The 27,464-nt window shown below is 42.5% G+C and overlaps 1 long non-coding RNA gene across 4 annotated transcripts in view; it reads left to right on the forward strand.

Annotated features, from left to right (window-relative positions):
• Window positions 1–27,464, forward strand: part of LOC123858899 (uncharacterized) — a 109,079-nt gene that overhangs the window by 35,526 nt on the left and 46,089 nt on the right. For 3 of the 4 annotated variants that reach the window (XR_010410587.1, XR_010410588.1, XR_010410589.1), the window contains one exon: window positions 20,678–21,056. This is a non-coding gene — a long non-coding RNA (uncharacterized LOC123858899). Of the gene's footprint in view, window positions 1–16,004; window positions 19,855–20,677; window positions 21,057–27,464 lie in introns of those variants that run through there. The other variant, XR_010410590.1, reaches the window with a different exon arrangement.

A 27,464-nucleotide genomic window follows, 5' to 3' on the forward strand; every position in this document is an offset into this window, starting at 1 on the left:
TGCAGGGACTGTTTGCTCTTTCTTTCTCTCCTTCATGTTTCTCATAACCAGTCATGATTTGATAAAACAATTTCACTTAGGTGATCTGTCTTCAAGTTCAGTATCTCAGACATAAGCCAACCTTTCTTCCAAACTATAGTATTAAACTCTTAGCTCTTCCTTCGGATTTAAAAACCTGTGGCCATTTGGAATCTTCTCTTTTGTCCCTCCTCTAAACCCTTGTGGTCACTAAGTTCCTCCTCTGCAATGCCTCCTCTTTTTGAGCATTAAAATAAATGTTTTTACTCTCTTCCATTCCCATCTGGTTTGACAGGTCAAAATTCAAATTAGTTTTAGGTCAACCTTGTTTTCTATGTGTTTCCTCTCATCTCCCCCACAATTTAAGTAGAGACTCTGTTGCTGGTAGATTTTTCAAAAACTTGACCCAACTGGTGTAATTCTACCCTTCCCAAGTTGACAGCACCTTTTCTCAGATACCTCTTCACTGCGTCTCTATCCCTTTTCATGATCATTCTACTTCTTGGCCTTTGTTCCATGCCATCTCTGCCCCAGCTTTGTTTTGCCTACTCAAATTCATCATATTCATCATTGAAGTCCCAGAGCAAGTCCAAGATGCTGCATTGTTTCCCCAAAGAGCACCCACATGGCCTTTTACCACTGGAAGTTCTTAGCTGGTACCTCTAATGTACATCCTGTGACTTTCCTTGTGTTCTTTCTATGGCCTTGTGTGATCATGGCTATGTCTCCAAGAATATTTCAAACTTTTGGGTCTGAGAATATTGATGATCTTTTTCAAATTACCCACCATGTTTTGTTGGTGGTGGTAGTGATGACATTTATAGTCTCCTTCAGGATCCTGATGTCTACTCCTCCAAGTAATCTTTACATAGGAGACCATGGTTGTTGTTCATTTGGAAATCCCTCTCTTTTTCAGAGAGAGAATTGGTGTGTGATTGCAAACGCTTCTTCTTTTGGCTTTTTAAAACAGCTTTATTGAGATATAATTTACATACTCTAAAAAGCACCCATTTTAAGTGTACAAATCAATGAATTTTAGTGTATCCACAGAGTTGTGTAACCTCCACTACAATCTAATTTTAGAATATTTTCATCACCTCCAAAAGAAACCTTGTACCCATTTTTAGTCATTCCTCTATTGGTTGGCATTTAACACACCAATATTTTAAAATACTGAATGCAAAAAAAAAAATAATGAATGCATTAGAACATCTCCATTCAATAGTGTGGCTATTGTTGAGGGAAAGCTATTAACCAATTTTCAATGGATTTTTAAATCTATTACAAGTTTTCTCATCACTCACCAATGCTTAAAGCTACTTGGTTAGGCACTCTAGTTGTAAAATTCTGTTTGTTTTTTGATGCATCACACCCCAATGCATAAGAACATTTGGCTGTTGTGCAATGGCAGATAATTTTTGTTTTTTAACAAGAAACTGTGTCAACAGGACAGCTAATTCAGCCATCTTGATTGAATTGATGAGTCAGTTTGGTGTTTACAACACTGTTAAAAATGATTATTTGATCAAGAACATTTGCCATCTTATTTAAGATTGTCAGGTAATTTGAGTGTGTGGACGTAGTCTTATATCTGCACTAATTAATTTAAGACTTGGAGAAATAGGACCTAACACACACACACAAAAGGAAACATCTTTTTAGAGTCTAGCTGTGTGTCCAGCTCCAAAGCTCCATGTACTTCTTGAAAATTGACAATAGTAATTTAAAACATCTCATTAAACAAATGGGCGTGGTTTAGTGAGTAAAGACATGGATTCGTAGATGGCAAATCAGGACCTGCTGTTAATGAAGGGAACTTAGTACTTGTGACTACGGCGAGTATTTGGAAACCATTAGTCAAAGGCTGACATTTTGATACTCATTTACTTCTTCACGGTTTTATGTGTAACCTGTTGATTTTACCTTCTAAGCATTTCTTGGATCTGTCCTCTTATAGCATCTCCCTACAGAAGCTCTTGTGCTTGTGCTTGCTCTTGGGTTTCTGCAGCTCAAGCCTAACTCATGTTCCTGCTTCTACTCTCACACCCCTTGCCTCTAACCCCGTCCCCAAGCTGACCTCTACGCGGCAGCCAGAGTGATCCTGACCCTTCAGACCAAATCCATTCAGGGCAGCTCCCTTCCATGTACTTCCACCACAGAGAGAACGAAGGGCAGGCTTCTTAGCACAGTTGATAAGGCCCTCTGTGTCCTGTGCCCTGCTCAGACCTCCTTTGCTGCCATTCCGCGGCACGTTTGATGTTCTCATAACACTTTATTGCTGGATGCTTCTCTGCACACACCCTAGTATTTCATGCTTCTCCTCAAGCAGTTCATTGTGCCTGCAGTGGTTGCCCTCCCATCTTTCTTCACATGGATAATTTGGATTCATTTTTCAGGACAGTTCAGGTGTCATCTTTATCGGAAAGCCTTTCCTGGACTGCAGCTTAGGCGAACGGTCCTTCATTGGTGTGCCAATTCCTTGCTATCAGGGAGCATGGTTTAGTCATCTCCATGTTCCTGGGGTCTGGCAGGAAGTACCTTATAAAAGTTTGCCAACCTGAAGGCAATTTTTTGAAAAAGTAACTAAATTTCTTGATTCATGGATTGCTTTTGCCTTTTTTGTGCCTTCTTTCTGAATGCGTGTTCATCTCATTCTAATTTATAACCAGTGTTTTTAGAACTTGGAACCTAAGATCAAGTCTGATCTTAGGATGCAAAAAGAGAGGTAAAGGTCTGTGTGATATTTCTTGAACTATAATAACCCTAGGCCAAAAATGCTCTTTGATAGCTTTAGTGTCAAGCTTATATCAACTCTTTATATGTTTACATTTATTTGTCGATCAGACATTTTCCAGACTGAAAGTTAGATTAACATATTAATTATTATAGCTACCATTTCTTTATTTATTAAGTACTTACTATATATCAGCCTCTGTAAAAACCCCTTTGCATTTATTATATTTAAACCTCCTATCAACAAAGGCGGAAGAAATTATTGTTCCTATTTAATCCAGGGAGACTGCATCTCAGAGAGGTTAAGTAACTTGCCAAAAGTTACACAGCTATGGATTTCATAGCTAGGATTTAAACTCTGAGGTGTTGAGCTCCAAAGCCCATGTTCTTTCCACTTAGTCTCAGTGCCTCCACGAAAGGATATTTCTGTAAGAATGAGCCCCACAAAGTAGGTATGCTGTGATAATGAGGTAGAGAGCAGGCAACAGTCAGACTACTTGGAGGGGTAAGTATGGAAGTAATAGGTCATGACCAAGATTAGGGTAGCAGAGTGGGTGTCCCTGGTGGGAGAAAGGCAGGCCTCTTACATGTGTAAAAAAAGACAGTGGCCTGCCAAAGACACAGTGTACCCAAACCCCAATTTTTCAAGTGATTGGCTCTGATGGGAAACATTTTGGTGCTTGTTGCTCATCACATGAATGAGGAAAAACTACGAATGGAGGAATCCTTCCTCTGCCCCTAAGTTTTTTTTTTTTCCCTTAGAAAGTAATGAGAAAGACAACAAAGGGAGAAATTAAAGTAAAAGGAAAAAAAAAGAGTATATATAGATTAGTAAAGAAATACAGAGAAAAGGTTGAGAAATAATTATAACAGAGCTGGGATGGGTCACCAGGCAGTTTTATATGCAAACATCAGATCTTTGGAGAAATTAATTCCTTTCCAAAATATTTTGGAAGCCAAAATTATATATGCCACAAATTATTTTTCAAGAAAATCCATTTGGCTGGATTTAACCTTAGTATTTAAAGACTGGCAATCATTTTTCTTATTTACACTTTATGATTTTTTGAGGTTTTATTTTCTCAAGATTTGACCATATTATTAAAACAAATGGAAACACATGGATTTCTCCCAGATGGTGTGAGCATTGCTTTATAATTTTGTTAGCATGTAGAGGTGATAGAGTGTTATTTCATTTTGTTTATTAACTGGGTATGGATGTTCAGTTTTAAAATGAACATCATTTGTGAAAGTTGTTATATCACTTGCTTCTAGAATTTTTACAATAAATCAATTTCTTCTATCTTTTTGGTACTGAGTTAAAACTTTCTTGTAGGTGAGCTTTTTCCCAGTATAAAGGCAGATTTGAATTCACAATCTTTTTGACATTAAAAAAAGGGTAAGTGTATTGATAAATTGTGTGATAAATGGTTGTATAGAAACCATTGACAGACATTGCATGGTGAGTTACAATTTAAAATAAGGCTTAATTTTCATATATATATATTCATTCTTGTAAATTAGACTCAATCACATGCCTTTGCTTTTAGCTACATATCTGTGTAAAATAGTACATTTGGAAGTAGTTTATTTTAAAATGAGACAAAATTTAAAAATTTGACTTAGAGCAAAATTGAACAATGGGGAGAATGAACTTCCTTTGACCTGGGGTAAATGAAAAAGTGATTTCAACCAAAAATAACGTTTCTCCCTATAGAGCAGGAAGGTAATATATGGAGATACCTTTGCAGCATCCAGACGTGTGATTTCAGGATGCTGCCAGATGTTATATGGGCTCCAGGAGACCTCACAGAATTGGGGAGAAAGTGTGGAAAATGCTGCCTGAGCCACACACGAGGCGGACTGTGGACCAATAAGAAAAGATTGCTGCATAAATCAAGATGCTCTAAGAGGAGGCTCAGGAGTATCCAGTGCTTGCCTTAGTTTACCCCCATCAAACAGGAGGCAAGGCCAGGTGGAGTGAGGAGAACCAGATCCCAAACATACTCCTAATCTCTTTCCTTCTCCTCTTCCCCTTGGATGTGGGACGAAAGGGCATGTACAGCATTCACTTCAATTTAAATTTCAGGCCATAATGATATGACCACAATGGTTAGGCCTACCACTTATTATATTCTCCTGTTATATATGGGCCAATTTTTTCATTTATTTCTTCATTTCTTCCTTCCTTCCTTTGTTTAGGTATTAAACATTAATTGCATTATCATTTTGCGAGGAGCTGATGGTGAGACAAGGCAGGGACCCAGCCTGCAAGGAACCTCTGAATGGGTCCCTGCCTTGGGGGGCACTGCTCTTGGCATTCGGTCTAGTTGGGGATATACTCAGTAAAGTCGTAAGTTGAACAAATAAATTGTTGCTCATCGGGATGACTGCCGTGAAAGAAACGAACAGGACCATAATGATAGAAAACAATGCTTGACAGCCTTTTTGAGGGAGGGGACATGGAGGCTCACACTGAGAGTAAAGAGGAGTCAGCTCTGCAAAGAAGGGGAGAGAACATTCCAAGCAGAGGGAATCATAGCATGTGCAAAGGCCTGGACGTTTGTCCTCCTTGAGGTGTGAAGGAGCGTGGTATTTTCAAGGCACAGAGAGATGACTTTTTTCTTCCACAGCTGGAGCTGTGAGTAAGGGAGAGAATGGCATGAACCAGGAGGATGGGGAGATGCACGCCAGCCAGCTTATGTAGGGTCTTTTAAGGACAGGTAAGGAGCTTGGATTTTCTTTGAAATGAAATGCGAAGTCATTTAAAAGGGCTTACTTACGGGTGAAATTTGAACTAGTTTAGGTTTTAAAAAGAATGCCGGGCCTGCTGTGTGAAGAACAGATGGAGGTGGGCAGGAGAAGAAGGAGGAGAGCCATCAGGAGGCTCCTGAACCGGGCTGGGTGAAAGGGCTGTGCCGGACACCCACCAGTGTCCGGTGGTGGCGGAGGCGGAGGCGGAGGTGAACACGCCAGGCTGGGGCAGACTGCAGCGAGTGCCTGCGTGCCCGACTCGGGGGCTGTTTTCTGCTTCCCATGATGCCCAGCTCTGTGGAGCCCTGCAGCGTGGGGAACACAGTTTGAAAATCACAAATTCGTATATCATACGTGTAAAAACGAGGTTGACTGACGTTTTCAGACACGTAACCATCATTTGACTCGACTGATCCGATGACCTAGTGGTGGGGTCTAGGGTTCTTCTGAAGCCAAGATCCTAGTTTGTCATATTCAAAGGTGACAAGACACTTTTCGATGGTGGGAGTATATTTATTGAGGTACACAAAAACTGCAGACCACACATATTTTATTTAAAGTATTCTTCGGAGGAAATACTTCCCAAATCCTTGAATTTCAGTCTTTTGATTGAAATCTCGTGATTGGAAGTCAAGATCAAGGGGACAACCTGAGCAAAGGAAAAGTCCATCAGGAGAAAGAGCAAAGAGAAATTGAATCAGTGATTGAATGGCGTGCACACACACACACATACACACACACACAATCAATCAAACTAAGTCAGGATGCCGGGCTTGATCCCAATTTTGAAAAACTATCGACCCCTCTCTCAATGAGCGGCATTTGGGAGAGGAAGACCATGGTGTTTTGCTTTTCAGGCTTTAGGCAGGTTGTGCTTCTGTATTTAATTTTGCTGCAGTAACACATGTCCTGATGGAGCGCAGGCTTGATTATTGTAATTCTCTTTTAGTAGGACTTCCAGCAGGGCTTTTCTGTCACTTGCTGCTCATGCAGAATGCAGCAGCACATCTGCTGGCTGATTGGAGAATGGGCAATCAGATTACCCCGTCCTGTATAGTTTGGTATGTGTGGGTCACTGAGGACTCGGCGATGTTTCTTTGTTTCTCTCTGTCTCTCTCTCTCTCTCTCTTTAAAAAGGATGAAAATTACATTTCCTCCATATCCAAGCCTATCTATTTTCACAATCATTTATCTTTTCTTTTTTCTTTTTAAAGATTTTATTTATTGGGCACCTGGGTGGCTCAGTCGGTTAAGCGACTGCCTTCGGCTCAGGTCATGATCCCGGAGTCCCGGGATCGAGTCCCGCATCGGGCTCCCTGCTCGGCGGGGGGTCTGCTTCTCCCTCTGACCCTCCCCCCTCTCATGTGCTCTCTCTCATTCTCTCTCTCTCAAATAAATAAATAAAATCTTTAAAAATAAAAAAAAAGATTTTATTTATTTATTTGAGAGAGAGAGAGAGCGCAAGAGGGGGAGCGGGAGAGGGAGACGCAGACTCCCCGCTGAGCAGGGAGCCCGACGCGGGACTCGATCCCGGGACTCCGGGATCATGACCTGAGCCGAAGGCAGTCGCTTAACCGACTGAGCCACCCAGGCGCCCCAGAGGAAGAGTTTCTTTTTTCTTTTTTTTTTAAAGATTTTATTTATTTATTTGAGAGAGAGAGAATGAGAGACAGAGAGCATGAGAGGGGGGAGGGTCAGAGGGAGAAGCAGGTTCCTTGCTGAGCAGGGAGCCCTATGCGGGACTCGATCCAGGGACTCCAGGATCATGACCTGAGCCGAAGGCAGTCGCTCAACCAACTGAGCCACCCAGGCGCCCAATCATTTATCTTTTCTTAGAATTGTGAGACAGTTTACCTACTCTCAAGTCACCTGCCATTTTAGGCTAAAGGTGTATCCATATGCTGTTTTTCATGTGATGACAGGAAAAAGAATGAGACTATGTGGTAAGATTATGAGGCACTGTTTTAATAGATTTTATTCCTACTTAGTGAAAGAAGCTTATATCCCATGGAAGTATGAAGAGTTTCTGTTCTATTTCATCTATTCTATTCTATTCTATTCTATTCTATTCTATTCTATTCTATTCCATTCCATTCCATTCCATTCCATTCCATTTTATTCCATTTCTTCCTTCCACTCACGGATTCTTAAGCTTGCCAACGGCCTGGAAAGAGGGAGACAGCTGCTGTGACCATTGCAGCTTTGCTGGTGGTTGGTAATGTCGCTTTGGACCCACATGGTTAGTGAATATTGGAAGAACTGTGGATGGGGAGGTCAAGTCAGAGTCATGACCCTGTGGACTTCTCGGGACTGCCAGGTGCCTCTGCTTGTCGTTCCATGAGCATCCTAGTTTAAGGTTGTTCGGAATGGTGAGAAGTCGGATCCGAAGAAAGATCAGCCACTTGTGTGCACAACGCTGGGCTCCTCCCCAGAGGGGAAATGTAAGGCAAGGCGCACAGGTCGGGACACACATCCTGCCTTCAAGGCCAGGTGGTCATTGGACCTCTGGTTTCCTTCACTGGCAAGTTTACTGATGTTAAATTGAGTGTGGGGGGAGGACAAAAAGATTGGAAAGGGTGGCAGGCTGCTCAAATGGTAGATTCCAGTCACCTCAGGTGCCCCCACAGGTAGAGGCACCTCTCCTCTCCTCTCTAGGGAGAGTACCTCGGGGGGCATCATTCATAACTCACCGTTCCCTAATTGTCTACTATTTTCTGGATAAGGAAATCAGTCTTTCTCTATGGTCTTTTATAGCATTTAGTTTATTTATTCTTTTGAAACTTTTAGTCACTACTGTCAGTGCTCCTTTAACTTTTCAAAAGACAAAAACAAGTTTGAGGAAGGAAATAGAGCTCTTGTAGAAACCGTAATTTTCAGGGGCGCCTGGGTGGCTCAGATGGTTAAGCATCTGCCTTCGGCTCAGGTCATGATCCCAGGGTCCTGGGATCGAGTCCCGCATTGGGCTCTCTGCTCCGCGGCAAGCCTGCTTCTCCCTCTCCCTCTGCTCCTGCTCTTGCTCTCTCTCTCAAATAAATAAATAAATAAATAAAATCTAAAAAAAAAAAGAAACCATAATTTTCATAATTAAGCACTAGTGTAATTTGTTAGAGGCGTGGACTACCTGGTTGTAGGCTGGGGTGGAAACCCTAGCCCTGAATCACAACACCAGTGTCTCTGTAGGCAGGTTCCTTTACATCTCTGCTCTTCGGTGTCTTCATGTGTAAAATGTGGATAATCAGATCATCCTCTCAGTGTTGCTGTGAGGATTAAATGAGATAATAATTGTGAAGCTCCTGCCAGCACCTTTTCCTGCCTCCTTCAAAGTTAACCTTGGTTCTGTCAAGGAATAGAGTTAATTTTTTTCTGTTATTTAAGTATAATTTCTCTCTTTTGTGATGCATTTTCATCTTGGGAAATAGCTTTATTCAAGCAAGTTTCTCCCTCCCTCCCTCCTTCCATCCTACCTTCCCTCCTTCTTTTTTTTCCCCAAAATCCAGATACGTCTGTTTTTTTTTTTAAGATTTTATTTATTTATTTATTTGAGAGAGAGACAGAGAGAGTGAGAGAGCATGAGCAGGGTGAGGGGCAGAGGGAGAGGCAGACTCCCCACTGAGCAGGGAGCCCAATGCGAAGCGGGACTGGATCCTGGGACTCCTAGATCATAACCTGAGCCAAAGGCAGATGCTTAACTGACTGAGCCACCAGGCACCCTCGTTTCTTCCTTCTTTCCCTCTTTCCTTCCAATACATTAGTCAAGGTAGGCAGACCCAAAGACAGTCTTTTCTAATTAGTCTAAAGACCAGATTAGTGATTATGTGACTATAGTAAACTAATCAAATTCTATGATAGATTTGTGAAAAACGTTCACTTTAACATTGTTTTGTCTTTTAAAACAGAGTAGTGTACCTGAAAATTTATCTTCTACAAATACAGTGGAAGCATTATGTGAGAGACTAACACAGACTAATAGAGTGAGGTCTAAGAAAGGCCAGAGAAGAAGGAATCCTAACGAGTAAGCATTTTAATGGATGCACTGTTCCACTGAGATCAGAGAGTGGTTAGTAGAGAGAAGTGGGATGGCTGTGATTAGCGTTGGATGCTTAAAGCAAGGAGGTCTTATTTCATGGAGCAGGGAAAGCCATTCTTGCTGTGTAAATATCATCGCCTCTGTTGGAATAAACTGTACAGTGTCAGTCTCAGCTTGGTGATCACAGAACCTCATTCTTGCGACACTTCTGAACCAAGGAGTACTAAAGCTCTTGAGAGAGTGTGAACGGCAAGGTTAAAACCCTTGGCTTTATAGACTTACAGTGATACATTGGTGGGTTTTGTTAGGGAATAGATTTAATTGTTTTTTGGAGGGACTTCAGTTTAAATTTGGACTCTCCAAGCCAGGAGTGGGACCTTTATTTGGCTGTTCCTTATAAATAAACAGGTCCTCAGGGAAGCCATCTCCTAGTCAGAACCTATGGGGCAGGGAGCCCCTCATTGAAGGCATCGTTTCTTGTGGGTGAAGGGCAGGTGGCCATAGGATGCTACCTTACAGTATTTTCTTAAACAGTTAGAGGAGATTAGCCTATGGTTTATACTCAGAAGTAACACAGTATTTTGGGGGCATATATTAGAATTAGTCACTTCATGGATTTTAGTATGAGTGTGAAAAAAAAAAGCTTTGTGCCATGCCGCAGCCTGTGGCTTCCCCAGGACATGTCCATGTGGGAGGTCTGACAGACACTGCGATGTCTGAAGGGGACGTTGTCTAATGGCACCCTTGAAGGCAGCAGTAGGCTGCAGGGGGTGGCAGGACTTGAGGAAATCGCTTTCTCTTTGGGATTTGGAAAGGAGATGCCAGGAAGGATAGGACCTGAGGCTTGGAAGGAATGGCGTGAGCTCAGAGGCATCCTAGACAAGTGTCTAGATTGTTGTGATTAATATGCTTCCCAACTCCTTTTCAAAAACATTTCTGAAGATCCCCAAGGGAATTTATGTGGATCACATGGGGTTTTTAAGAAATATGCCTAATATACAGCATGGTGACTATAGTTAGCAATACTCTATTGAATATTTGAAAGTTGCTGAAGGGTAGATCTTAAAAGCTCTCTTTTTTTTTTTTAATTTTTTTTATATATATATATATATTTTAAGATTTTATTTATTTATTTGAGAGAGAGAGACTGAGAGAGAGAGCACATGAGAGGGGGGAGGGTTGGGAGGGTCAGAGGGAGAAGCAGACTCCCTGCCGAGCAGGGAGCCCGATGCGGGACTCGATCCAGGGACTCCAGGATCATGACCTGAGCCGAAGGCAGTTGCTTAACCAACTGAGCCACCCAGGCGCCCTTAAAAGTTCTCATCATAAGAAAAAAAATGTAACTGTGTAGTGATGGATAATTAAATTTATTGTGGTAATGATTTTGTGCTGTGTATACATATATGAAATCATTATGTTGTACACCTAAAATTAAGACAGTGTTAATGTCAGTTATGTCTCAGGAAATATGCCTAATAAATTATCTTCCAACTCATAATATCATAGGTGGATCAAGTCCACAAAACCTTTTAAGTGATCACTATAGCCTTATAGAAATAGTTGGATTCATAGAGAATTTTTGTTTTGAGATTTAATTAATATTTTTATGAATGTGTGTGATTAATTTCATTTCTTTCACAGTTTTTTTTTAAAGTAGGTTCCATGCTCACGTGGAGCCCAATGCAGGGCTTGAACTCATGACCCCGAGATCAAGACCCCAGCTGAGATCAAGAGTCAGACGCTTACCGGACTAAGCCACCCAGGCACACCTTTCACAGTTTTTTTTTTTTTTTCTTTTTTTTACTGTGTGTGTGTGTGTTTTCATTTATGGAAATGGCCAAAGAACTTACTGAAAAACAGAGAGTACAGATGGCTTGGGTTTTAGTTCAGCTCTGACTCAGATCTTGTGACCGTGGGCAAGTCACTTCACTTCTCCCGTCCTCAGTTACTTCAGTCATAAAATGAGAGAACTGATACAGGTTCTTGGATTTGTATGGATATTTATAAAATAAGTGATGCTGCTTGTATGTGAATATGCTGTTAATGTGTCTAGACCATTGCTTATCTTTTCCACTCACCGTTATGAAGGGGATACTTACGTGGAGGAGTGGAATAGGAATGTGGAGAGGGGGTGAGGGGACAGGTAGTGCAGGAGAGGGAGCGTTGTGTGGATGCAGACGGTGGTGTGCCAGGAGCCGAGGAGTGTTACTAGCACAACTCTCTGCATCTGTGGTCCAAAAAATTAAAGCAAAAGAAGAGAGATTTGGACCAAGTGAGCAGTTCCTAATCTGTGTACTCACATCAGCTAGCAATATTGAAAAAACAATGTTGGGAATTGATAAATCATATTTAGTAAGGATGTTAAAAATTTAGCGTGATGCATTACCTTCTTTTTATAAACAAAATGACATTCAAATATATAAAATACAGGGAGCATATATTACCCAAAAAGGAGACAGTTCCTTAAATTCAACAAATACATCTTTTGGGAGACTCATCCCATTGTCCTTATTTTTCCGATTTTTTCTTGGCTTGATAAAAAAGGTATCTTGCATGGTCACAGGCCCTGCGGCTGGCATTTAGAAACCAGTGAGTGTAGTTTCTGAGAGAGAACTATCATGTGAGTGCTCTCCTAGGCTGATTTAAAATCCCGAGAGTCTAATGTGCAGTGGTGCTAGTAATTCAGGGACTGGAGGGGAGGAAGAGCTCCTTGCTTGTTGCCTTCTTGGGACACCAGCCGAGCTGCTCTGTGTGTATGGAGGGAATGCGTGCATGAGCGCATGTGCCTTTGCAAACAGTGGGGAGCACTGAGATGGAACCTTTGCAACCCTGCTGGGATTATCATCTTTAGATCCAGTTTTACAATTAGAAGGGTATGAATATCATAAATAAACTGATGGTGATTTACCTTGCTTTTTTTATTTCGTTTCCTGGAGTTTTATGACTTGAGTTTTGTGAAAATCTTCATTATCAGTCAGTGGGTAGCCCACGCATCTAAGATTATTTGTAGAGTGTCTGAGAAATAATTTTTCCCCAAGGAAGTCCAGCATTGACATAGCACTGATTTAATTGTTAAACAATCCTGCTTATTTTTCCATAGGCTTTTGGCCACATTGTAACCTTCCGGTTTCTGAGGGCGATCCCTAGCATTGTAGTAGTATTGTCTGTGTGAATCAGTCTACACTTGAGTGGGAGAGCCTGCTTTCAGGGGACTCAGTCTCCCCTTTGTGTTTGGGGGGATGATCACAACCAGAGAGTCATCTCCTTGGAGGCAGAAATAAGCGCATCCTTCTTTCTGCCCTGTCCTGATTCTCTAATCGTGAACGACCAATGTCCATCTAGAATGTGAGCTTCCTACTACCGGAAGCCATGATTTCTTGTTGTAAAGTTGTAGTATGTATAGTGGCCTAATAATCAACATCCCTTGAGAAGAAACTAGAAAGCACCTTGGATTATTTTTGTTAGTACATGCGTGTCCTCTAAGCTTTGGCCTTTTTCTGCTCCGTCCATTTGGCAGGCAAGGGGCCAAAGTTAGTCTTGGCCCAGAGGCACACCACAGTGGGAAGAGGGTGAGGGAGGGCTGTGCCTTCCCTTGTTTAAAGTCACACAAGGACCTTAAAGGACATCTCTCTGATGTCTATACCGGGTTACTCTTTCCCTCTATGAGGGATGTTAAGTTCATTAAGTGGAAATTTTGTTGTCCTCAACTCCAACTGAATGTTGTATGTGATTGAATTTACTGTTTATGTTTTTTTCTTTTGGTGAAGAGAGGGCTCCTTAAAGATGGGAAAGCAAAGGAAAGGGGCCCGTGATACCCTGAAAAGGCAGCAGCCTAGGAAAAATGATGTGAGTGAGTTTGTTCAGCTTGCTTCCTGAACTCAGTCTCTTAGCCCGCCACTCTGTTCTGAGTTCTTGTTTTTGGACTTATCTTTCCTCAACCTATTCATATCACCATCTTCCCCATCTGAACCAGTATTGGTGCAAGTCTCAACTCTGCTCTTTTGAGCTTCTCCATGATTCCTCTTTGCATGTAGTTACTGAGCACCAACAATGCATCAAGCATGGTGGTAGGGCCTGGATATAAGAAAAAGATATAAACCCCACCTTTGATGAGCATGGATTCTTGTGCAGGAGAGGGATGGATGGTGTAGGAGGAAGTTCTGGAGTCCGGGAAGGCTTTGCAAAGGAGGTGAAGCCCATTTTGAGGGAGTGGACTTCATCAGACAAAAGGGATTTCCAAGGAGAAGGAACTGTGTGAAGAGGGATGAAGGGGCACCAACTTGAGAGGTGGCCTCAATTCAGAAGTTAGCTCAGGGTGACTTGAGGATGGGTGTTGGTAAGAGTGGCTGCAGGGAGGCTTGACAGGTGGGGAAGAGGCAGTGGCTGGAGCCAGGCCCCCTCACTGTGGATCTCACCCTCCCCAGCAGAGAGCCTCAGCACTGAGTGCACCTGCCTTGTGCCCTCTTGTTCCTTTTCCCAGCGGCGGGGAGCCCTAACTCACATTTTCCCCTCACTCGGAGTGTGCCATTTCCCCAGATCTTCCTGTCTCTTAAGGCACAGTTCTCATGCCACGTGCTCTAAAGAGACTTCTTGACTTCTTGGGCCTTCTGTGCAATGCCTTCTGTTTCTAAACTTCTTTTTAGTGGTAGAATTTACATAATATGAAATTGACCATTTTACCATTTCTAAGTGTACAGTTCTGGGGCATTAAGTACCTTGACGTTATTGGGCACCGTCACCACCATCCACCTCCAAAACGTTTTCATCTTCCCAAACTGAAACTCCGTGCCCTTAAATACCAGCCCCGCCCCTCCTTTCCCATTTCCTCCAGCCCTGACAACCACCATTCTGTCTTCTGTCTGTGACTGATTACTTTAGGAACTGGAATCTTTCACTTAGCATAATACCTTCAAGTTTCATTCATGATGTAATATGTATCAGAATTTCCTTCCTTTCTAAGGCTAAATAATATCCTATTGTATGTATAAACCACCCTTCATTTATCCATTCATTCCTAGATGGACACTTGGGTTGTTTCTGCCTCTTGGCTGTTGTGAATAAGACTGCTGTGAACATGGGTGTACCAACATCAGCTTGAGTCCCTGAGTTCACTTCTTTGGGGGTGTTCCTTTACTTTGATTATTTATTTATTTATTTGTTTGTTTGTTTGTTTTAGAGAGGGAGGAGGGAGGGGCAGAGGGAGAGGGAGAGAGAATCTCAAGCAGGCTCCATGCCCAGTGCGGAGGCCGACGTGGGGCTCAGTCTCCCAACCCTGAGATCATGACCTGAGCTGAAATCAAAAGTCGGATGCCTAACCGACTGAGCCACCCAGGCGCCCCGGTGTTCCTCTACTTTTAAAAGGTTATTTTAGTCTGTGTTACACAATTTGGTATGAAATCATTTATTGTCTCCTTGATCGGCGATACTGTTTTATCATACTTTGGAACACCTCCTAAGGGTATGGAGTAGGTGCTTCATGTGTAGCAGCATCCTCGGCCCCTGACATTTCCTGGGTGCTTACCTTGTACTAAGCAACCCTCTGCCTGCTTTACATGCAGTCACACATTTCATTGTCAGAATAACCTCATGAGAAGAACACTTACTATCCCAGTTTTGCAGGTGAGGAAATGGAGGCACTGAGCATCTATGTATATAGAAGGGCAGATAGCAGATAGGAGGTATATATTATGAACTCTCACAGCAACTCAGACCAGCAGATTGTCTCATCTTCATTTATTCAGAAGAGAAAAGTATTGTTCTGAGCAATTAATTGGCATTCTTAATTGTATACAGTTACGAAGCCACAGAGTTCAAATGCCTTGTTTACTTGACTCCAATTCCCAGGTTCTTTCCACTGCAGTGTTATTTTATTTTTCTTTTCTATTCTATCCTATAATATCCTATCCTATCATTTTATTTTTAATCAGATTGCACATTCTTGAGAGGCAAAAACATCCTTCTGATTCTTTTCCCAGTACATAGTCAGTGATCACTACATAGTTGATTTCTCATCGTTAGGTTAATAAACAGATAAATGTATAGGATTCAAGGAAAGGACACAATAGTTTTGCGTAGAGGCTTGAGGAATTTGAGGACAAGGGAATGGGAAGAAATCATTTAAAACAATACTTTCACAAAGAAATTAGTGCTCAGTAACCATTGTTTTTCTTCTGTATTTCTGTAATCTAGAAGTATGTCATAATACATGGAATGCACTGTTACATATGCTGCATCCCATGGGGGAAAAAAAAACCCCATTGATTATTCACAAGAGTTACACTACTCTCGTGAATTATTAAAATTTGCTAATGAGATGAGAAGCAGCCCCAAACTCCCATCAGACTGCTCTTTCTGCTCCTGCCATAGAGGGGCCTTTTCTGGAAGAGGGGAGAGCTTCGGGGGAGCCAGGCTGGGGTGGGGTGCTGGCTGACAGGGAGAGTCAGTGTGAGGATGGATGGCCCCGGTGGGAGGAGGGCACGCATGAGTTGAGAAGTAGGATCCATCCATTATATAAAAATAAACAATAAGCAACTTTAGAATCGCAATGCTGTATTTCCTTCTGGGATTCAAATGACTACACAAACCACTTGAGCTTCATTTTTATGGTTTATGAAGCTCAAGGGAATTATATACTCGTAATTTATAGTTGCTGGTTCCACATAGTGTTTATGGCTCCGTATGCTATGTATGATGATATCGTGTGCATGCCTGTACATAGGATTTAATTAATGACCTAGAGATTATCCTTGGCCTGACTTATTGATGTCTGTGTGTTGGAAAATGTGTGCTTCCACGCTGAAAAATAAGAGCAGTTCAGGGCCAAGAGTTTGGAGTGAAATTTCATGCCGCTTGCAGATTCAGTCTTTGGAATTCTGCATGTATTATGCACCTTTCCAGCTCATCCTCTAAGCTTTTGCAGTAAGTGAAGCAATTAAAAGTTAAATTAGATTCTGAGTCCCTCTGAATCAATTTCTTTCCTATATGTTTTGGAGAGTGCGAAGGACATAAAAGTTACAATTGATATTTTGGGGTTATTCTTTCTTTGAGAAGCAGTGAGTCTTCTCCATTTCCTGGAGTTGGGAGGGAGTCCTGCAGTGGACCCGTGCAAGCATGTCTTTTGGGGTTCCACATGTGAAGAGCAGAGGGAAAGTCAGGAATGCAGGTTGCAATTTTATTAACTTTTTTCTTTAGAGTAGCTCTTGCTAAAACTAGATTTTAGAGTGTTAAAGTGACTTAATTGGATTGACATCATCAGCGGTTTTCAAACTTTTAAAAATCCGTAGATCTCTTTTTTAAAGAAGGAGCTGTGTAGAATCTGACAGATGAAACAGGTACAAGAGTAGGTGCCCTAGTCCCTCTGGGTAGTTGAGAAGTGGTGTGGCCCAGTGGTTAAAGTATGAACTGTGGTGATAGACTGCTTGGGCTCAGGTCCCAAGTTTTCCCACTAACTGAGATGGGCAAGTTACCTAGCCTCCTTGTACCTCAGTTTCTCCACCTATAAAATGGGGATGATACGAATAAAAGCTGTCTCATGGAGTTGTTGTGAGGATTAAAGAAGGGAGTTGCTATGAGTTAAGTGCTCACTACTGTACTTGCATGTGATACCTCCTATCAGCTGCTGCTCGTATTATTGAACCTACCCAACAGCTCAGTGAAGCAGCTTGAACGCCTCTGAGTTATTCAGATGTTTACTGTATACCTACTATGTGCCAGGCACAGGTCTAAGAGCTGGGGAGATGGTGGTGAAAAAAACAAAGTCTGCTTTTCTGGCTCTTAGATTCTGTTGTTCTAGCCCATGGGTTGGCAAACGTTTTCTGTAAGAGGCCAGTCAGTCAGTGTTTTGGGCTCTGCAGCCCATCCTGTCTCTGTCATCACTGCTTAACCTTGCCATTGTAGCACCAAATAGATATAGATATAGATAGGGGTTCCTGGGTGGCTCAGTCGGTTAAGCGTCTGCCTTCAGCTCGGTCATGATCCCAGGATCCTGGGATCGAGTCCCACATGGGGCTCCTTGCTCAGCGGAGAGCCTGCTTCTCCCTCTGCCTGCCGCTATCCCTGCTTGTGCTCTCTGTCTCTCTCTCTCTCACAAATAAATAAAATCTTTAAAAAAAAAAGATACAGATATAGATAATACGTAAATGAATGGGCATGGTTGTGTTCTAATAAAACTTTATTTACAAAAACAGGAAGTGGGCTGTATTTGGCGTGAGGGCAGAGGTTTGCTTCCCCCTGTTCTAACCTAATCTCTCCTTTTATGAACTAGACAGTTGAGGGCCAGGTCACATAATAGTGGCAAAATCAAAACCAGAACATTGTTTCAGACATCCTATGCAATACTTTTTCCTTTTCACCGTGCTCTCTGGCATACTGGCTTTGTGAGGACCCATTCTTTTCCCTTCCTGTCTTTTATCAACTGCACAGTGAGTTGGGTAACAGTGGGGTGACTGAGAGTCTCACCAGTAGATCCCGTGATTTGTTTGCTTTTGTATCTGTCTTCAGAATGGTATATTTGCTCATTCAACAAATATTTATCAGGTGCCTACTACGTACTAGGCACTGTTGTAAGACACAGTGGCTGCTGGTTAGCAAAGCAGACAAAGATCCCTGCTCTCTTGGAGCTTACCTTCTAGAGGGGAGGAGAGAGGAAACAACACACAAAATAAATGAATTATCAGATGAGCAGGAGGGTTGAAGGTATAGGAACAGGTCGCGGGGGTTCCGTAGGGTGGTCAGAGCAGGCCTCACCAAGAAGGGCAAATTTGAGCAAAGCCTTGAAGGGGACGAGAACGTTGGCCCAGGGAAACCAGAGCAGTAGCCTTTTGGGCAGAGGGAACTGCTGGAGCAGAGATGGGGGGCCATCTGTCAAAAGTGTTGAAAGGATGGCAAGTCGGCCACTGTGGCTGGAGAGGAGTGTATGGGGGGCGGGTAACAGGAGACAAGGTGGGGATGGCTGGGGGTGCTTGTGTGCGATGGACAGCCATGCAGCATTCTGAACAGAGGCATGCATTGCTCCAAAAGGACAGGCTCGCTCCCGTCGGCTCTTGGGGAGGGGAGATAGAAGCAGAGGTCGTTGCCTTGATCCAGACAAGAGGTGATGTTGACTCAGGCCACAGTAATAGTGATGGATTGAGGAAGTGAGAGGAGGTCAGATCCTGAATACATATTTTGAAGGTAGCATCAATAGGCATTTGTGATAGATTGAAAGTGGCCTGTGAAGAATGAGAGGAGTTAGGGACGACCCCCCCTATAGTATTTATAGGATTCCTGGGCCAATCACACAGTGCAAGAACTTTCTTTTGTAGATGAGAGAACTGAGGTACAAAGAGGAGTGACTTGTCCAGGTCCCAGCAACAAGCAAGTGGTGGCCCTCCATCTGGGGGGCACGGCTCTATCCCTCTTTTCTGTTCTCCATCATTTATCTTCTTGGGTTAATCTTCCTGCTTCCCTGACCATAGAGCGAGGTGCCCCTCTACTCTTTGTGATGTATCCTGTTTTTACCTACCCCGCCATGAGACTTTTCTCTCTGTTTTCTAATGTCCTGCTTACTGTCTGTCTCTACTTGGCTCTTTGAGGGTTCCTAGCATAGTGTTTCACACATAGGAGGTGCTTTATTAATGCTGTATGAAGATAAAACGTTTTTCAAATGGTCTTCTCCTAATTTACAGCCATTCTAAAATCTTGTTCTTTTATAGTTTTCTTTCTTTCATTGACTTTCTCTTATGTGTTTTCTTTATTTTTTTCCTTATAGAACCTCTATTTGGATTTGCTTTATGTTTTCTATTTTAAGAGTTTCCCTAGAGCTTGTCACTTTGAAGGGAAAAGTCCTTTGATTTTCATTTTAAATTACATCCCTTAAACAGTAACACATCAGGTAGTAAGGCATTTGATATTTTAAATCTCTCTTTTTACTTTCTTTGGTTCCTCAACAGGTCTCTCGGGGGGGAATACAAGTTCAGAGTGTCTTGAAATCCTGCCAGTAATGTGGTACAGTTGTCGCGGTGTGTATAATACTTGAATGCGTGAAGTGCAGCTGGATAATGCAGGGATTCCCCATGCCCAGAGTGTAATGCATCTGCCTCAACTCGGTCCTCTCTTCTGCCATTATTCTTAGTCAAGCATGTGCTTATAAAAAACACCAGGTGTCAACAATGTCGGCAACCATGCCCTGACTAAATCTTCTGCGGCTGTAGGTGCATCTGCTGGAAGCATCTTCCAGAACTGTTAGTTGCTGAAATTGCAAATTCACATAACCCTTTGCTTTTAACCAAATTATTGCTCCAAGTCCTGCAAGATATAAACAAGGAAAAGAAAAAAAAAATCAGGTGAGTGTATATAATGGGTAAAATATCTATTAAATACTGGAACCTGAAAGATATTTTTATTCTTTTGTGTATTTTTTTGAGGGATATGTGAGTCTTCTTTTTGTTGTCTCAGTAAGGACTGTGAATAAGCAATAGATTATTGGTTCCGTATTTTTGGTTTTATGACCCATTGTTTATAGTCTCATTCTTTTGAAAACAATGATAAAATGGTAGCTAAAATTTATAGCCTGGCATCATGCTGAGTATTCTACATGCATTCTTTAATTCCTATAGCAACCCAGCACCATACATCTGAGGTAGATGCTATTATTATTCTTACTACTCCCATTTTACAGATGAGGAATAAAGTTAAGTAACTGGCCCCATGACAGTATCTGTAGAGCCCAGGACATACTTGTTACCACAAATGGTATTTGCATATCTACAGGCTCTGTGATATTGTACTGGCTTATGTTCATTTTTTCCTTATAAATATTTTAAATTATGATCATTTGGAGAATATAGACTATATCTCAATAAGCTTTAAGGTTAATTTGTGTTTCATTTGGTATATGATATTTTACGAAAATTCCCAACATTTATATAGCATTGTAGCATTTACGAAATGCTTTTACAAATAATTTCTCCTTTAATTTTAGTGCTCTGTAGACACTCCCCCTATTTTCCTAGTGTCATAGACACACGGATCATTTTAAATGTGAAGAAAATCTTCTGTGTACTTCCTGTCCCCTCTTAACTTCCCCCATCCCTCACCTCTCCCCACCTCTATTGCTTTACAATATTCAAAGCAATTTCATATCTATTACTCCACTTACCCTTCAAGCCAGTCATCTGAGGTAGACGTTATTCTTCCCATTTTGCTGTTGAAGAAGTTGAGCACGAGACAAGTGATTTGACCAGAGATGAGGAGAAGGGAAGTCGGAGAGATTCGAAGTGTGGGCAAGACTTGACCCAGCATCACTGGCTTTGGAGACGAGGGAGGTCACGGCCAGGGAATATGGGCAGCCTTGAGACGCTGAGGCAAGGAAACAGGGACCTGAGCTCTGCCAACAACCGGAATGAGCCTGGAAATGTGTTCTCCCCTTGCGCCTCCAGAGAGGAATGCAGCCCTGCTAACACCTTCATCCTGCCACGTGCAACACTTCGCAAAGAACCTGCTGAGCCCTGCTGTGCCTGGACTCCCGGCTCATGGAAATCATGAGGTAATACATTGGTTGTTTTCAGCTGCTGAATCTGGGGTAATCTGTGGCAGTGGCAATAGAATACAAACTCAGTCACAAAAGTTGTTTAGCGGTGATTCAGGTGATTCCCAGTTCCATACTGTCCCCACTGGTTGCCCAGGACAGCACTCAGCACTGTGGTCTCTAGGGGTGGGAGGTCCGTCAGCCCCAGGCGTGCACAAGAGGATCCATTCAAGTGAAGAAAGAAAACTCAGCTTTTAATCTTCTAGTTTTGCAAAGGTTTTATAATATAATTAGTGTATTAGTATGGCAGAATAGTTATCGTTCGCATATAGTGTGTTGCCTGCCCAGTTATTTTTTACTGACGGGGTTGCATGATCAAAAAGATTGCATGATAGGTTGCCTGTCATGTGGAACAGTGACCTAGTGGACAGCAGAAGGTGGAGTCCGTCTGCTCTAGTGGAAAGCTCACTAGTGTGTTTGGAGTTGGAACCATCAATTTTATTTTCATCTATGAAGGTAATTAGCCCAGTGACTTTGGCTAAACCACTTAACCTCTGGCTTACATTTCCTCATGGAATCTGAGTTAGACATCCTGGATGCTCCTTGAGCTTTCTTTGAGAATATGGAGATGCTGCCTTGACACCCAAATCATCTCTGAACTCTCATCTCTTGAACCATGTCTTTGTTCTGATTGAGAGAAGAAGAGAGAAACAAACTACCCCCCCAAAAAACCCAGAACAAAAAAAAAACCCCAAACCTCCAAAAAACAAACAAACAAAAAACCAGGTTTTACAGAGATGGCTGGTTGTTTGGACTAATGGATCATGATGATTGACTGAACTGATTTAATATAGTGAGCTACTTCTGAGCAGGTATTTTTCTGATTCATTTTTAAAAGTCTTCCAAACCTCTAATTTGGTACTTTGCACCAGCTTAATAATAAGATCTTGCGGAATGAATGGGTAGACTTAAAATGGTAGAATGAAAGCATTAAGGTTAAAAAGAAGTGTTAAGGTTAAAAAGAAGCATTAACAACATAAATTACAGTGATATCTCTTATTTAAGAGATAAATAACTCTTCCGGAGAAGTGACTACTTTCATTAGACCACAGGATCTCAAGGGGACTGGCAGTACAATTGATTGTTTCTAGGGGTATTCAAAAGAACTCTCAGATTAATCTAGCTGCATGTATACTGTACCTTTTATGCTCCAGATGTCGTTCTAAGTACTTTCTGTATATTAGCTCATTTAATGCTCACAATAACCATATTGGTTTGGTGCTAATATTACTCCCTTATTACAAGTAGGTAAAGCAAAGCACAGAGAGGTTAAATAACCTCCCCCAGGTCGCATAGCTAATAATTATCTGGGCAGGGATCCAAACCCAGCAGGCTGGCTTCAAGGTCTTTGCCTCTCAGCACTTTGCTCTGTTGTCTCTCCATGATAAGAGGTGGGGAAGCAGGCTTAGGAGGACTCTTCTGATTCCTTCGAGCATAAGCATTTCTCAGATCTCTGACTCACCAGGAATAATCAGGACCACCTCCCCTCCTCAAGGACTCTGAGTATGGGACCAGAATAGGAAAGCCCACAGTGGGGTGTTCAGGGTTGCCACAGAGAGGACTAGAGGGGGGATCTTGGCACAAGGAGCCTTCTGGCCTTGGGAAAATTGAACTTTCTGAGTCCTGGTTTTCTCATATTATCAACATGGAACTGACAGTACCTCCTGGATAAGGCTCTTGCTAGGATTAAGTGAAATAATGGGGATAAAGCGTAATGTTTCAGGCACAGAATGTAACAGGTGCTTAATAAATCTTTGTTGAACTGCACTGCATCCCCATTCTGAGTGGCTCGGGAGCCCAGTGATGTTAAAACACAGGAGAGCAGATATGCAGCATGGCTCTTCCTACACAGCATCTTTGTGGTCTTCGTTGTGTCTTTGTACAAGTACACCGAGGCTAGAACACATGCTTCTCTGTTCTTCACTCAGTTGTTAGTTCCCAGTGGTAGTAATAGTATATTAGGAATGCATTATATTATGGATGTACTTGAAAGTATTCCTTCAGAATTCTAATAGCCACAATGCCCTTGGGGATTGATGAAGCTTAATCAAAAGGCCTGCGTGATTTTTATTCACTTCCCTCACATCTGTGCTTCCTTGAGTCTTCCCCACCTCTGTTGGGGGGACCACTGTTTACCCTTGCATTCTCTTTTCCTCACTTGTTTTGGGAGGATCACTGTTCATCCATGCATTCTGTCTTCCCCGTTTCTGTTGGGAGGACCTCCATATATCCATGTGTTCAGGCTTATCACCCTGGATTTTCCTTGACTTCTCTCTTATTCCCATATCCCACATCCCATCCCTCCGTGGATCCTGTTAGTATTACCTTCACAACCTGTCCTCAGTCTAACCACTTCTCTTCTCTACCAGATGAATCCTGGCCTCTATCACCTCTTGCCTGGATCACTGCAAGAATCTCCTTTAGTCTTGCTTTCTTTCTTGCCCTTCCAGTATACTCTCCATAGGCAGCCAGAGTGATCACGTCACTCCTCTGTGCTCACCTCCAGTGACCTTCTGTCACGTTGAGAACACAACCCAGTGTCTGACCGTGGCCTGTGAGATCCCTCATGGTCCTGCCCCAGCTGTCGCTTTGTCTTCATTTCCATCATCTCTTTCCCCTGCTTGCGGCTCTCTGGCCACTGGCCTCCTTCCTTCTGCTCCCGGAGCACTGCAAGTGGCCTCCCACCTTGGGCACTCCCTGTTCACTCGCTGTTCCCTTCTGGAAGACTCTTTCCCCAGAATTCCCTTGGCTTCTGCTTCTTAGTCTTCACATCTCCGCTCAAACTTTATCTCCTCAGAGAGGCCTTTTCAGTGTTCATTGCTCGCTCTCCCCTAACCCCATTTATTTTCCTTCATATACTTTTTTTTTTTTTTTTAAACTACATGTTTATTTGCTTTCCTGTTCTCTGTCTAGGATGTATAGGGACTCAACACCTGGAATAATAATTGGCATATATCATGAGTTTATTAAATATTTGGAATAAGTGGATGAGTGAATTATTGAAGAATTAAAAATGAATATAGTAGAAGAAAAAATTGGATATTTCAAAAGGATTTCTTCTGAGAGCAGCAAGGGAGGTAGAAGGCAATCTACCTAGGGGTGATTCCCTCCCCTTGACGGCAAAAGAGAATTTAAGTACTCAGGGAATAAAGTGAGCCGGGGCTGAGGCAGTCCTCCCCACCACTGTGTTTTATACACCTGTTGCCTCTGTGGGGGCCCCCCAGCCTGCTGGTTGGAGGCTTAGGGAAGAGCACCTGCTTGGCCATTACCAAGCAGAGCAGCTGTGCTTTCCTCTCTTCTTCTGTGTTTGGGGTCTCTCTGGGAGTGGGCCTGCAGAAGCCTGTGGGCCTGTTATTCCCTCCCCGGATAGTTCGGCAGGTACCAAGAGCCTATTTGTCCACTTGGGAGTCAGGGTCCTTAAGGAGAAGCTCACTACTTTGGCTGAACAGCAGAGCTGTTCTCAGGGAAGCTCTCCAAGGAGTTTCTGCACAGGCCTCCCAGATAGAGCTGCGATTTGTAGCAGTATTAGGCCTCTTTATATTCCAGTTTCATCTCTACCCATTGATTTTGTCATTTGTAGCTTATAATGGAAATGAGGATAGCCGGTACGGATGGAACAGTTACCAGACGCTTCTCTCTGTCTTGTAGCTGGGGCACTCCTGGGGAATCAGCTGAATGGGCATTTGCTTCCTTAACTCTTCTCTGGGTTTCACCAAGTCAGGGTTGCCTGGAAGGTGGTCATCAATTCTGTAGATGGTTCATATTGTACAGTGTGAAAAGAGATGAAAGAATTAGGAGCAGCCCCCAACATAAAAGCTTAAAGGAGAACATAAGTATATAAGTTGTGACAATTTATACTAATTTTAGGAATACACTTTGCTTAGACAGGATGAAAAATACATTATATTTAGTCAGTTTCCCTCTATGCTATTCTTGGGGGACAATGGGATCTTTATTTTTCTATAGATTGCTTATGATGCTAGTGCCTTATGGAAGGCTGATATTTATTTTGCTTTAAGAAACTAAAGATAGGGATGCTTGGGTGGCTCAGGTGTCTGCCTTCGGCTTGGGTCATGATCCTGGGGTCCTGGGGTCAGGCTCCCTGTTCCTTGGGGAGTCTGCTTCTCCCTCTCCCTCTGCCCCTTCCCCTGCTCATGTGCGTGCATGCTCTCTCTCTCAAATAAATAGATAAAATCTTAACAAGAAGAAAACTAAAGATATATATGGTGGCATATCACTTGTATGTAGAGGTCAGTCTGGAATACAACTTTGATCTGAAAAAGTAAATGGAAAAGGACTATGAAGATATGAAGCAGAAGACTCATGTCCCTGCATGAAAGCCAGGCCCTGAGTACTTTCTATTCTTGGTGTCTATTTAGTGCTCTAGTCTCAATATTTTCAGTTGTCTTTCTCCCCCAGCCCAGTTGAGAAGCAGCAAATTGGACGAGGGCAGAGGAGGTTTCAAGTTAAAGTCATCCTAATGGAAGAGAGAAATGACAGCTGACAGCAGGGGAGGTGACAGCAAAACTTAACCAGCAATGCAGGACTGCCGTAGACTAGCCTGAAATTGTTGGGTTTGTCTGCAAGTCCAAGACAGACACAGTGGGGATTGCCTTCAGGCATGACACCCAGGAAGGAGACATTGGAAGGAGGCACTCTTCATTTTTATTATTGCATTTATGATTTCTAGCATTTCCTTTCAACTCTTTCTTAGAGTTTCTGTCTCTTTTCTTACATTACCCACGTGTTCTGGCCTTGAACTGATTTTGCCTATCCACCTACTTTCCCCATTAGAATCCTTTATATATTAATCATAGTTATTTTCAACTCCCTGTATGATAATTCCAACTTTTGTGTCATATCTGAGTCTGGTTCTGATGATGGTTTTTTTTTCTCCTCATACTGTGTTTTTTCTTGCTTTTTGTCAGACCTTGCAGTTTTTTGTTGAAAGCTGGGCATGTTGTATTGCATAATAAGAACTAAAGGAACTAGGTCTTTAGTGGGAGGGTTTATGTTAATCTGACTAGGAGGTGGGCTGTGTTTAATGTTTATTTTAGTTATAGGTGCCAGAGGCTTTAGCTTTTCCTTTGTTTTTGTTTTCTCTCTTGGCTTTGAGGCTTCCCTGTGTACTACTTCTTGGAGAGGGTCTGCATCTTACACTTTCTTTAGCCATAATTCACTGTTATTACACTGGAGTCTGTTGGTGGGGTGATGGGATGTGTGTGTGTGTGTGTGTGTGTGTAAATGTTCTATGATCTTCTGATTAAGTATCAGTCCTAGGCTTACAGAGAGCCTATGTGTTGAACTGTAACCTTCACAAGGGATTCTGTCCCTCTTCCAGTGGTATAGCTCTTTCTTCCTTGCCTTTTACTTCATACTGGAGCTACAGTTTTCCCAATTTATTTCCTTGAAGTCCAGCTCCTTGATGTCTATGGGATTCCTACCCATGCCACCCCCCCCCCAACTTCCCTACAGGAAGGCTATAAAGTGCTGGAGTGGGGAGGAATTCCTTTCCCCCAGGTAAGATAAGGTTTCAAAATTGTGCACAGGTAAAGTCATTTTCCCTAGAGAATAGGTCTTTGTTATGGTCATGGCTCTGGATGGGTTTCACAATGATCACTTGGCCAGGAGGGGATCTTTCTCAGATCCTTACTGTCAACCTGGTGGTGTTCCTGGAGGTAAAGCTCAGGAAAGTCCCCTTGTCTCAAGACGGTGGACCGCAGGAATTTCTCACTCTTACCCTAGTCTACACTGAGCCTCCAGCAATTTGTCAAAATTACCAGTTCCTACCAGTTTATGGCTCCTGCAACTTCTGTTCCAGGTAAACAGATCTCAGTTATTATATTTCTTGGGATGTACCTATCTCTCCAGATTTCAGGGAGGCAATTTGCCCCACTAATTGATTTTCAGTTTGTCCATTTTTTTCTCCTTGTAAGGATGGGAACAATGACCTTTACATATCAGAGCTGAGATTGAAGTGCCTCACTGCAAGTCTCATTGTTTACATCCTAGTCCTGTTACTTCTATTTCCAAAATATCTATTGAAATAGTCTCAGCTTTAGTCAAGACATCATGATTTCTTGTCTGGATCATTGTAGTAGTCTCCTGACGATTCTCTGTATCGCCAGAATGCATGCATTTAGTAGATCCTTGAAGTCTCATCTTAGGACTGTCCTTACTAACGTCTTCGAACGGCCCATCCACCTTAGTATAGGATACGGTGTCCTCTACAGTTACTGCCCTCTAGTCCCTTACAACGTAGTAGAAAAGACCAAATGTTCAGGGTTTGGAGACAAGAACGTGGATGCATTTTATGATCCCTTTAAAGTGGGACATGTTCACAACGATCAGAGATCAAAGAGAAGG

The sequence above is a fragment of the Mirounga angustirostris genome, unplaced genomic scaffold (genome assembly GCF_029215605.1).
Source record: "Mirounga angustirostris isolate CCGP_5_RB_7025 unplaced genomic scaffold, mMirAng1.0.hap1 SCAF_4, whole genome shotgun sequence".
In the NCBI taxonomy this organism is placed as follows: domain Eukaryota; kingdom Metazoa; phylum Chordata; class Mammalia; order Carnivora; family Phocidae; genus Mirounga; species Mirounga angustirostris.